This window comes from Macrobrachium nipponense, chromosome 6, assembly GCF_015104395.2.
Source record: "Macrobrachium nipponense isolate FS-2020 chromosome 6, ASM1510439v2, whole genome shotgun sequence".
Taxonomy (NCBI): domain Eukaryota; kingdom Metazoa; phylum Arthropoda; class Malacostraca; order Decapoda; family Palaemonidae; genus Macrobrachium; species Macrobrachium nipponense.
In genome coordinates, this window is record NC_061108.1 from 90,832,561 (window position 1) to 90,845,060 (window position 12,500).

At 36.5% G+C, this 12,500-nt stretch overlaps 1 protein-coding gene across 3 annotated transcripts in view; it reads left to right on the top strand.

Moving 5' to 3' along the window:
- LOC135216132 (protein Skeletor, isoforms B/C-like) overlaps window positions 1-12,500 on the top strand; it is a 273,242-nt gene that overhangs the window by 167,841 nt on the left and 92,901 nt on the right. The window lies entirely within an intron of this gene.

Sequence of the window (12,500 nt, forward strand, 5' to 3'; positions counted from 1 at the left end):
ATATATATATATACTATATATATATATATATATATATATATATATATATAGATATATATGTGTGTGTGTGTGTGTGTGTGTGTGTGTGTGTGGTGTTTGTATAAATGTATGTTGTTTTTCGAAATGAATTTTTTCTGTATCCTGGGAATAAATTAGTGGGTATGTTAACCAAATTCATCATAAAGCATGGAATACTACGATTTCCTTTTAAATTTCTTTGTAATGGATCACTTAAGAAGAGGTTATTTATAGGACGAAAATTATTTTAGCCCTATTTTTGAACACTTGTCATTGAAAAATTATATTTCAATCGGCATCGTACAACATAAATCGTTTGAGATCGTGCTTCGATGCCTGAATATTAATTTTCTGAAATCGTTTAAAAAATATGTCAGCCATTAATTGAAGATTACCAATAAAATCTGTTAAGGTTAAGTCACTCTTAGTCGAATGAAGTCATCATATAACAACCACCCTCCCCCCCCCCACCCAATTAGGGGATCTGACATAAGTAAGGAATGTCTCTGTGAAATCTAGACTTCCTGAAATCTGAAATTTAATAACAAAACTTACCGCAAAATTTTTCGATCCAGCAAAGAGCTCAGAAAGAGCAGCAGAACATTCGATGCCATTACAGTTTGCCACAAGAAGAAATCAAAAGTTGAATAGCTCTGGTGAAACGCAAGGAATACAAAAAGTTTTCCGTTTGGAATCCTGGAATTAGATGCAAGACGAGAATCCGTCCATTAGTACTTCCTTGCAGCAGGTCAGTAGAGACTGTGTATCAAAGGACTATAAATACTGACTATCATTACGAGCGAAGCGAAGTCATTACTGGAAATGGGATCATTTCTGGCTGCCGTGCCCGACCCGGCCCGGCCCTAACGCGATTCAAATGCTAATATCTCCTAAAGTATTGAAGATAAAAGAAAAATTCTTTCGGTGGCTAAAACCTTACGTCGTTAAATTCCATCCCTGTAACTAAGATTTATTTTTAGAATATGAATTCAATTCTAAATGATGTTTAATAATTGCTTTCTGATTCTCAAAATTGTTGATTCAGCACCAAATTCGATAGTTTTCTCGATAACTAACTTTGGTTAAACTGTCTTCTCGCCTCCGCTATATTGAAGATAAAAGAAAAATTCTTTCGGTGGCTAAAACCTTACGTCGTTAAATTCCATCCCCTGTAAGATTTATTTTTAGAATATGAATTCAATTCTAAATGATGTTTTAATAATTGCTTTCTGATTTTCTCAAAATTGTTGATTTCAGCACCAAATTCGATAGTTTTCTCGATAACTAACTTTGGTTAAACTGTCTTCTCGCCTCCGCTATAATGAATCATTTCGCATTGTATCGTTTGTCATATTATTATCAGTTTGAATTTGGAAGACTATTTGAAATGATGTTGGAGGACTATTTGAAATGATGCTGGAAGACTATTTGAAATGCAATTAGCGATAATGTTTATGTAGCAGAGATTTCCGAGATACCCAGTTAATCTTTGATGGTTTAACTTGAACCTTCGCGAGTTATCACCTTCAGTCCCCCCTACTAGTAGTTCTCTTTATTACTCAGCTGAAATCAGTACTTGAAAAATAGCGAATAATTTAGTATACGACAGTCGATAAAACTTGCTATTTAGATGTTAACGGTAAATTTCTTTTGCGTACCAGTATGCAAGGATAGTTTTTTTTTCTTTTGTCGATACATATCTTCATCTGATATGAACTTCCTCCAGTCACACAATTTCATTATCATCAGCATGTGATATTTACCGTCAGCTTCACACGAAAATTAACGAAATCGGATCATAATCTATTAAGAACCAAAATAAGATGAAATACTAGATAAAAATGTATCGCCTCGCTTTCGTATCTCAACATATGCCATAGCCACTTGTATCAGATTGCTATAATTTGTTACAAGCCTAGTAACATTGATGTTTCAAAAGTTACGGGCTGTAATCTACTCTCAGCTCTGACGACGTGTTCGCCACTTGGCAAACTGATTTTTGTAGTGCATCAGATTAGGTGGCACCACCACGATGTAAAATCTACTGTAGAAATGTTTCAGAAAACGAAGAGGATAGAAGAAAGCAGATTTGTTTAACAACAAGATAGCGCCGTCCTTCTTTAACCTCGGACAACATTAACCTTTCTGATAGATTTACTCAGTTGAACAGGGAGCAGTTTTTTATCAGATAATGTGAACGTAAGGTCATGCTGATTATTATAACACACAAACACACACACACACACACACATATACATATATATGTATAGTGTATTATATTCTATATATATTGGAAGAGGTTGCCCTTTCACAACTTGGTTGCTATCCACCATAGTTAACCATACTTATCCACCGCATAGGTCAACAGTCACAACGGATTTTTCGTGTGCGTGTGTGTGTGTGTGTGTGTTTGTAAGTATTGAACGAAAATATTCTAATAATAAGCTTGCTATACAGACGTGCACGTAGTACCATGTCAAAGTCGTGATTGAATTTGTAGAACCGCTTTATTTTTATTAATAATTAGGTTAATTATTTAGTAGACTTAAAGGTCTCTGTGCAAATCGTTTCAGTGAACAACTTGGATATACTTGCGTAAAATATCTCTATTTTTAAATTCCTAGTGATTCAACATTACGTAATCTTACAGTGTAAGACAATGCTGCGGAAATATTATTGGAATTTGTCTCCTGGCTCCGACAATAGTAGCGTCCAGACATCAAGACTTGCCTAATCACGAGAAATGTTACGTTCTTCGAAAAGTTGCCAGCATGAATTTGTCGTGAAACTACATCAAAAACTATCAAAGTTAACTCGTAAATAAAGTTTGATGAATTTTAAGCACCGAGGCTATGAAGAGTGGAGAATGTTTGCCCAGTCAAGTTCCCTTTCAATATATTCAACATAGGATTGTGATTGAGATAGTTATCTCTTAGTTACTTTCGTATTTTGAATCAGGCATAATATTAATGACAACACTAAAGGCCTCTTCCTTTCTCCTTGATAGATAGAGACACAGTGTTTAAGGGATCTAATTTTTGTATATTTGAAATCGACATCATGAATAGCCTTTAGGTGCTTGATTTACTATAAAAATTCTGCTCTATTTTAATTATATGTTCATTCTTTCTAAGCAGTGTACTTTCATATGAATAGAAAGTATATGAGCGCTCACACTCTTGCACATATATTTATGTGTGTCTTTGTGTCCCTGTGTATATATATATATGCATATATACGTATATGTATTTGTGTCTATGTATGTGTATATGTATGTATTTATGTATGTAGATTTTGCACTAGAGAAGAAACAATTCAAATCAACTACCGACCAAACGATATTCCTCAGACCACTCTAGTCTAAACAAGTCAGATATAATCTCTTTGATCTACCTTAGTCGAAGCCATGTTCCTTTATTCTCTGACCTGATTACTTCAAAAGGTCACTGACCTGGCCGTCGATGTGACTTATCATTCAGACCTTCTGATTATTGCGCCACCTAGTATTCACTCTATTTACATAAATGCCTAATGACTGACGTTTTGCATTTGTTACATGAAATTCAATATTTGCAACATTTGACGAAAAAAGTTCCGTTAAACTGTCTCGGTGCTTAAAAGATGGGATTCATCAATGACAAAAGTCTAGCTGAAGGATACTATTACGAATTTTTTAAAGAATCCAAAAAGCAAACTCCATAACACGCACTGGTGGCCTAACCTTGGACTAACCTATCTTCGAACTGCGATGTCTGGCATTTAATCCTTTCCACGAATGCAACGAGCCAGGAACATGGGATGATGAAAACAATATTCATTTGACTCTGAAATAATGAGTAAATTAGCGGCTAATAGCTGAAGCCATCCATGGGAGCCCCAATTAAAGACCGACGAAAACAACTGGCGATCGGGCCAGTGGATGGATGAGTTCTCATGGCCTGGATGCGCCATGAACTAGATTGCAAGTCTTCTCTTAGTTTGTTTTGTTTGCTGGTAAGTTTGTGCGTGTGTGTGGGAGAGAGAGTTCTTTATGGCCACGAGCTGTTTGAATCCCGAGAAGTTCCCATTATAAATGAGATCCCCTGCGCTTCTCTTGAGGTAAATTCTTGACAGTCTATACTCCAGAGCGGTTCCCGATGGCAGGGGAGGCTCGGGAGTTCGAGTTTGGGGAGGAGGAGGAGAAGGAGGAGGAGGAGGAGGTGATCTCGGGTATTGAGGGCAGGGGAGGGGATCTCCCATTGATCCAATCAGAGCAGCCCAACGCCACCGTATAAAACTCTCCAGGGGGAAAACTTCAGGAGAGGGAGGGGGAGGGCGAGTGGGAGGAGGAGGAGGAGGAGGAGGAGGAGAGAGAACGAAAGGGAAGGAGGAGGAGGAGGCACGGAGCCTAGAAGCCATAGAGATACAAACCATCACTCGACTTCGAATTTGAAATACGCTCTTCGGCGCCTCCAGCAGAAGACCTTAGACGCGTCGGCTGTACGTCGGTCCCTTTACACCGGTTCTGTTGTACATTATATATCTACCTTTTGGTTTTGATGTTTTATCCGGCCCGTGTGTCATCAAAGCCCGGCTATGAATCTGATTGCGCATTAGGCTGCGTATGTCCTCTTATCAGATGACGCCAGTGAGGCAGACTGACAGAGAGAGTTTATAGTTTTTCCCAATGGAATTAAAGTGAAATTAAGCATGGAGACATTATAAAGGAGGCAGTCATGCAATTAAATTTGAGAGGCAAAATTTAAGTCCATTTATGTCTTAAATCGGAACATTCCAACCGGAAGGAAGAAGGAAGAGTTTTTTTTTTTTTCTCTTACAAAATTTATGTTTTCTATGAGAACTTGTATCAGTCGGTTGTGATATAACTTTCCTGTTATCATAGCCTGCCTCAGATCAGAAGGCATATATATATATATGTATGTATTTGTGACTTCTAATACTATGTATCAGTCCTTCGTCAATGGATTGGAAATAAAGTCGAAACTGGTCAGGACCTACACGTGCTTAAGTGTTTATAATCATATTTATATATATGTATGTATGTATGTATGTATGTGTCCAGGAAAGACCAAAAGGTCATCAGCCTCCACTGGAATGAAGACCAAAATATGAAACAGAATTTGAAATAAGGAAAGAAGATAATTAGGAAACCATCACTGCTCTTTGTGAAGGTAACATCGGCAAAGCTATGCTAACTAAAAACATTATGAATAAAGTTTTTTGCTGTATGGATGTGGGTAAGCAAGCGCAATTTATATATTTACCATATTGTATATGCCGCCTGTACACTAGGAAGCCCTGTAAAGCTGTCTTGAGCATTCTATGGCAAGTATAAATGAGGTTACCGCGTAATGGATGTAGCCCATGGTCCAAGAATGACAATTTTTTTTAAAATCCCCTGTAATTCCAAAATAATGATGCTTTGCAGCCGTTCCAACTTAGTTGGGAACTTATGTACCTATATGTATATGTGTATATATATTTAAGTATCATATTTATGAATCTATGCTAGTATATATATATATATACATACATACATACATACATATAGTATATATATATATAATATATATATATGATATTATATATATATATATATATATATATATATATATATATATATATGAATGAATCACGAGAGTTTGGAACGTAATAAATCCATAAATAAAGGTATATAAGCCACGAAGGAGGACTAAGGTCTACTAATTCTGCAGCTGTGTTGGATTCCAGGTACATATTTTCCTTGATAATCATTTTCTTGTCATGTTTACGATTTTTTTTTAAACGGGGGGGAACTTTCTATGTAAACTTACTAACTTCATATCCATATCAGTCTGCTTAATAAAGTACAAGAAGTCGAAAGGCCTGGCAGCGGTACTCCATTGTTTCACTTTCCCTCGTGGATTTTGTCTTTATTTATATATTCATCACATTCCATATTTTCGTGATTCAGTTATACACACATTATATAATATATATATATATAATATATATATATACACATATATATCTATATGTACATATATATATGTGTGTGTGTGTGTGTGTGCGTTCATACTCGCTAACATACATATAAATATATATTTAAGGTATATACATACATATACATATACATAAATTCCCCAACGCCGCTGGATTTACACGGGATTTTTTAAAATTGTATACAATATATAGTATAATATATATATATATATATATATATATATATATATAATATATACATACATATCATATATAAGTATGGGTTAGGCATCCTGTTCTCGGGACTTCTCCTGGGATAAGGTTGCCAGCCCCGAGCTCCCTGCAACCCTGTTTGCGACCAACTACCACAATTGTCATTATTCGTATCATTAGCGCTCTAATAATGATCACTGTTTTCTTGATCCTTGTCCCTGATTTCATTATTATTGTCATGACGTTGATGCTGATGCCATCGATCTAATCATCATCACCACCGCCATGATAGTCAGTCTTGTTGTCATAATTATTACCTTTGCCAAGAAGGTCTTGGTTTTCCTCGGGTCCTTTTGACGCCATGTTTGTCTGACCATCAGGAAAATTACGCAAAAATATATGTCTGCGATTTTATGAAAATTTTACCTACCAAGTAAATTGGTATGCAGACCATCCACCCTCCAATCATCAAACATACCAAATTGCATCCCTCTAGCCTCACTAGTTTTGATTTTATTTAAGGTTAAAGATAGCCATGATCATGCGTGTGGCACCGCTATTGGTGCCAGCAACACAGGCCACCATTGCGCACTATAGAAAACTCGATTGCGCCGATGAAACTTCGCCGCGTTTTTTACTTCCATAAATACGTAAAATTCTGAGATAGTCTCCTTCTTAAGGCCACGGGTCCATAAACATAAGTAGTCCTTGGAGTCCTTTGTGGAAGGATGAAGCAAACTCGGACTCCAGAGATATTCATCTGTTTAACAAAAGAATAGACTTGGACGGTTCTTTGTCTCCAGAGTCCTCTTAGCTGGAGACCAGCTTAAATGATAGTGATGGAATTTTGAACTTTGTGTGTATGTGCGTGTGTGTGTGTTTTTTTTTTCTTTTTTTATAAAATGCTCCTTCCCTAACTGACAGTATTTAGAGATGTTTTGTTTCACCAAAACCTTGGTTTGTGGTCTTCAGTCATGATCAGCCCTTGCCGGTGAGTCGAAAGGATTTGAATCATTTCAACTGAGAGTAAATAAATAAATAAAGTAATTTGATATAATTATATCAAATTACTGGCATACTGAGAACTATGGTCATGAATGGTCTTTCATGGAAACAATCTTATTGAAGGACTGGCGTTTCTGTTCTCTTAAAAGGGTAACGATTTTTTATGTCTGTTATATCTACATCCTTTGGCAACTTTCACTGGGGAGTGAATTTTGACAACCCTCCCATTCTCTTTTGTGTTGCTTTTCTTCATAAACGAACGCTCCAAGTAAATCTGAATGGGCGACCATCGACGCAGCCAAATTACTTAAAAAATAATAATAATCTCTACTATAATAAATTGCGAAAGATGACTCGCATTACCTTGATCGCCTTCATGGCTTTTAGGAAAATTCTAAGGAACAGAATTCACATGAAAGTGATGGAGAAAAAGTAGGATGACGTCATTCGAGGCAATAATCAAAACGTGATTTAATGCAAAAGCCAATCGATGGCAATCCGTAAAAGCAATATATCCATAGCAAACTGCACTTGGTAATATGATTGGTAGATTCGCTTGTCATTTGTTTCTGTTGTTTGTATATGGTCCAGTCGACCAACCTCCCAAACTATCCCGAACCCCCTCCCAAATACCCCCTCCCCCTCCTTCCCTCCTCCCACCCACCCATAAACTCCAATCTCCCTTGATGCTTCCTGGTTGGTGCATCGGAGTTGGCATCGGTTGTCATGACAACAGTCTGACTTCCACTGTCTCTGTATCCTATTCTGTATTTCATCGGAAGAAATTTTTTAATGTGAACAAGTCTCTCTCTCTCTCTCTCTCTCTCTCTCTCTCTCTCTCTCTCTCTCTCTCTCTCTCTCGCTTTAAAACGGATGAAAAACGAATCTACGAGCATAGAGAGCAAAACTTTTCCGAGGTAAAACTTGATGCAATCAGTTCTACTAAAACACTAATTAGTTGATGCCTTTGAATACGGGTTAAAATTAACCATAGGGTATTCTCATTAGGTATGAAGTGAAATTAATACAAACTAATCTTGAACGAGTAAAAGTTTTTTGTTTTTCTTAGCTTTGTTTGGTCATAAACCGAATAATATTAGTGATGTACTAAGTAAGGCAATGGCTGCAAAGCACTAATCACGGCGCCTGCTTTGGGGAAATAGAATTATGAAATTATTTGACTGGCCTAACTTTGACAGAGGAAATGCTAGAGCTGAAGATTCCTCTGTGGCGAATAGAATATCCCACACAAATGATATAACAATTCTCCAAGAGCAACGTCCATTAATTCAAAATTAGGAACTGTGATCGATTTGAAACTCGGCCATGAGAAGCAACTGGGGAGTTTATCAAAATAATAGAAAAAAATGATGGAAATTTATTATCTTTTTTTCAGAAAACAAAAAGGAAATTAATTTGAACGACATGGGCTATTTAGAAGCAAATTGTTCGTAAATGGCATTCTTAAAAGCCTCTTAACGTGGATTTTTTTTCGTTACAAAGCTTCCGTCAATGGCTAGGCAAAATTCATGGCCTGAATTATTATTATTATTATTATTATTATTATTATTATTATTTTATTATTATTATTATTATTATTATTATTATTCTGTTATTTTCCAGATGTGAAAACTTATATCCAGCACAGACCAAATAAAGACCAATATATGCATGATATATATATATAATATATATATTATATATATATATATACAAATATAATATTATATATATATATATATATATCGCGCGTGTGTGTGTATACCTTGGAGGAATAATGGCATTATTCCTCCAAGGTGTATATATATATATATATATATAATATAGTATATATATATATATATATATATATATATATATTAAATAATATGTGATACAGAGAGAGGGAAAAGAATTAGGGAACCATTACTGTTCAGCGTGGGTAACATCGGCGAAGCTGGGCTATTTAAAAACATTATTAATCTTTTTGATTACAGTGATAATGATCCCACACGTCGCCAGCATGGCACGTGATAATGAAGACAAAAAAGCGAAAGAGAAAATTGTAAGATATGAATCATCCAGAATCATAAACAGTTGAGAAAGTTCAGTAAATCTCTCGGAATGACAAATGTCCTATTATTAAATTGAACTATCCACTAAAAATCTTGCAAACTGATTATTTGCGCTGGTAAAGGTTTTTGTATTGTAAGTTGCCTGTAAAGAATCTGGAAAGATTACCCTGGGGTTTCCAGCAATCTCCTGGAAGCCTCATAATTGAAAATCATGGAAGCTCTGTCCCAGACATGTGTTAGTGTTCTTCGTGGGAGAATTACATGCTGATAGGTCTTCAACAACTCCATGACAAAGGAAGCATGACACTGTGTTTGATGCGGAAATAATGGCGCATTTATTGAATCATTGCGTGTCAGTGTTATTGGAAGAATAATAATTATGATCAGTGACCACAGGGAAGCACAAAGATTAAAAGTAAAATTAGCTTTTTTTTTCTTTTGGCGTATGAAAATACGATCAGATAAAGAGATAAATCTATCTCAAATTTTTTCACAAGTCTTATGAGATACAAAATCGTACTTGGTTTACAACAGTTGTTGTTGTTGTTGTTGTTGTTTTTGTGCATTATATCGGCCTTATACCAGCGCAGGCAATCGCTCCTGGAGCAGCCCGTAATCTTACATCTCACTGTGATGACTTTGCAGCTAAGGTTATCAATTTGACTTCAAAAGATATTAATTACAAACGATATCAAATAACATTATGAATTATAATTTCACGTTCTCTCTCTCTCTCTCTCTCTCTCTCTCTCTCTCTCTCTCTCTCTCTCTCTCCACTTCACATCCCATCTCGCGCTCGTCCTCATCCTCCTCATACTATTACTTAGCCATCGTCAGTCTCTATGGCAACCACTGAGGGGCTTAACTCTTAATTGCAAAGTTGTGGTCCGCAAATTCCGCTCCACCATCCCAGGTTCCCTGACAGGTACTGGTGGGGGGAGGGGGGTGGGGGTTTGTCGTCTCCTTTCTTTCTGTGTCCTGTGGCGTTGTAGAGCATTGCACCTTTTGCCTCTCTCTCTCTCTCTCTCTCTCTCTCTCTCTCTCTCTCTCTCTCTCTCTCTCTTTGTGGAATCAGTCATTATATGGACAATATATTGCAATGAAAAGGCTCTCTCTCTCTCTCTCTCTCTCTCTCTCTCTCTCTTCTCTCTCTCTCTCTCTTTACATTGTCTTATGGGTTAAAAATGACTTATTATTAAGTTGCCCTGTAACTCTCATTATGCTAAATGTTCAGATTTGCTCCACAATCTGGCTGTTTCTTCGTCTGTTTGGAACGGTAAGAATGTTTCGTTGTCTTTTAATTCTTGTTTTCTGGCTGAATCATGGCAGAAGAAATATTCGTCGATCAACTCGGTGGATTTTGTTTGGTGGTTATGGGAATTTTCTATGCTGAGTTAGTTTTCTCTAAAAGAAAATGATTGAGATGGCTATTTGTCTGTCCGTCCGTAGTTTTTTTGTGCGCCCTCAGATCTTAAAATCTACTGAGGCTAGAAGGATGCAAATTGGTAGGATGATCATCCACTGTCCAATCACCTAACGTACCAAATTTCAGTCTTCTAGCCTCAATAGATTAGATTTTATTTTAGGTTAGAATTAGCCTGAAAGTTCATGGCCGGTGGCTCATACAGTATTATACCAAGACTACAGAAAGGTAGATCTATTTTGGGAGGCCTTTATTATACACTGTACAAAAAACTCGATTGTTATGTTGCTCATTTTATCAGTGAGATTAATCACAGATTTTCTTAAAGTATTTAGTCTAATTGACGATTATAGAAATATTCATCAAGTTTGAGTTGTCTGATGCTTACTTTATATTCCATTTGGTCTATAATAATCTTTTATGCGTTTCCTCTTTTTTTTTAGTTAGAGGCTTAACAAACCCTTGGCTTGCGCTTCGATGAGTACACCTGTAAAAAGAAAGTTAAGACTGAAACTGGAGTTCTCCAAATGAACCATTTCGTGGACTTCATTAGAGAGTGATAAATTCATGAGAATTCACACGAAAACTTCTTTCCATTTTGTACATGTTAATGCATTTTTAATGGCACTTATGTTGATTGTTTACGCTTTGAAGTATTATAGGACCCATGTATAGATGACAGGATGTATACGCGTACTAACTTTATATAATATATATATATATACGTATATATATACATATAGATAGATATATATACTTATTTATGTATGTATGTGTATACACACTGTATATTTGTGTGTTTGCGTGTGTGTGTACACGCGTTCAAGTATTGCTCCGTGTACGTAGTTATAAGCTTACATTCCTGTACAAACAGGTAAAATATAGGAGAGCTAAGCAATTTAATTCTTGCTCTGGATATTACTCTAATAAAAGTGTGACGTCAAAAGCTCAGTGCCGAGGAATGTATTGGATGAAAAAATAAAAAATAAAAATTTAATTCACAGACACTTACGGGACGTCTAGTCTGCTCTTCAGTGTGGACAATGCTAGAGAAAAGATTATCTTGACAAATTTGTGAACCATACTATAATCCTCGGACTACGGTGATACATGAGTGTTGGTATATTCCTTCTTTGCTAATAGTAACCTTCTCCCTTAATGAAAAGATCGCAGAACCTTTGAGGTTTTTAGAATGAAGTTTTGTCATCAGTATGTGCCATTCGATGCCTTTGTCCAACGAAACTGTAATTATCATTAATTTGCGCCAGAGATCGGCTTCAGATTGCGAAGAAGATCGAAAGTAATTATCTGTAGCAAAATGTAAGTATTCTATCCGTTGGTAACTATGGTTGCTCTTGTGACAACAGTACAGGATAAATACATCTATTAGTCATCAGAGAACAAGCATAAATCCTGTTTCCGGTCTGGGATCAGCCCATGAGATAGGCCTAACTGTAGTAAAGACGTTTCAACTTTGCAATAGATTATCTTTCCATGCCAGATTTCTACTCGGCACGAAGTTTGCCCTTGTAAGAGGTAGGATTATAGCCTCTTATTGGCATTAATATTTAGCGAAAAGGAAAGGGGCAGAAGATTTCTGGCAATTTCATCCAGCTGGGACTGACACCGTTTGTCCTCGCGAAGGAGGATGCTGTAGCATCATCTCAAAGCCTCCGGTCTTCGACAAGGATCTTAGACACATAAGCTGAGAGAGCGATCAGCTGCTGCTGCTCCTATTGATCAACATAAACCGCTATTGAACAGCGCATAGCGCTATTGATCAGCCTAAAACCGCTCGACCGACACTTTTTGTCCGAAGTTCCGAG